We start from the raw sequence: 1,377 nt of genomic DNA on the forward strand, positions 1-1,377 counted from the left end.
AGCTTCAGGAGGAACAAAGGAAAGAATAAGTAGTTACAGGAGGGAAACATCACACTCACTTGTCTGTCATTGTGGACATTCTTCCACGTGTCCAGAGTGAGCATGCATTTTTGCTTTATCACAAATCTATGCTATAGGGGGAATTATTAGGACCCAGGGAAGAGAAAGAATCAGGATCAACACTGGAGATAGTGTATGTTAAACATCATGGGAGAGAGTCTGAATTTGATCATTAGCACTTTCCTAAGATAGATATTCTTGAAAGAGACCCAGAGAGCCCCAGAAAAATGATGGTGATTTTTCCATTTAAATGATGATGAAAAACAATGATGATTTATAGCACTTAAAATACAACTATCTGAGGAAAAACCCCCAAACAGTGAAAATAGTCATGTTGGATTATTTAAATTATCTAAAATTAAGGAGTATAAGGTAATTCTGTTTTGAATTTTGGTTGGTAAATTATAGATACCTATTTAGAAGAGGTACTCAAGATGTATTTTTGGAAGCAAAACGGTGTTGACTTATCAATTTATGATTTAGAAGCAGTTAAAGGAAACACACACACAAGCCAGGTAGGATTTAAATCCAATGGTAGAACAGTCGGTGGTCTTGAAAGGGATCATGGTGAACAGCCCCCAACTGCCCTGTGAAGGCATCTGGAGCAGGCAAACACCAAAAGATGACCGAGGAATCACTTCTGAGCCTTAACATGGAGCGAGGTTCCTGGGAGAATAATTGAAATACTCAGGATATCACTTTTATCTTTAAGGCTTCTGATTAAACTGTCAAAGTCTCTCATATTTTCAGATTTTGATTATCTTCTTATTTAGAAGCCATTCAAAGAGTTTCAGCACAATTTTATAACAGTGGTCAAGAACAGAGCTATAAAGAAAGACACATATGGCCTCCATAGTTGTATGCTCTTAGCTAAGTCACATCACCTCTGTGGGCCTTAATTTCCCATATGGGAATGGCAAGTACCTGTCATTAGTTAAGTTATATGAGGCATTCAAAGTAGTGTGGTAGAAAACGCTTAAAATGTGTAGAGATGTGGAACAATAAATACAGTTCTCCAACTGGGAAAATTGTGGAAAAAACATATGCAGCTATTTGGGAAATCATTTTGAGTTTGAAACTTGTCTTTTATCCAACTATTTATCAGCCTAGATTTACATTAAACAGGAAGAAAATGGAGTCACTTTTTAAAGCACATTAATGGATAGATCATATTTGTTTTACTTGTTTTTAAAAACATTTTATTAGTTGTTAATGAATTATTTTTTTTTATTTTATTTCTTGGTATGTGGTGCTGAGGATCGAACCCAGTGCCTCACATATGCTAGGCAAGCACTATACCACTGAGCCACAATCCTA

This window comes from Ictidomys tridecemlineatus, chromosome 12 (genome assembly GCF_052094955.1).
Source record: "Ictidomys tridecemlineatus isolate mIctTri1 chromosome 12, mIctTri1.hap1, whole genome shotgun sequence".
Taxonomy (NCBI): domain Eukaryota; kingdom Metazoa; phylum Chordata; class Mammalia; order Rodentia; family Sciuridae; genus Ictidomys; species Ictidomys tridecemlineatus.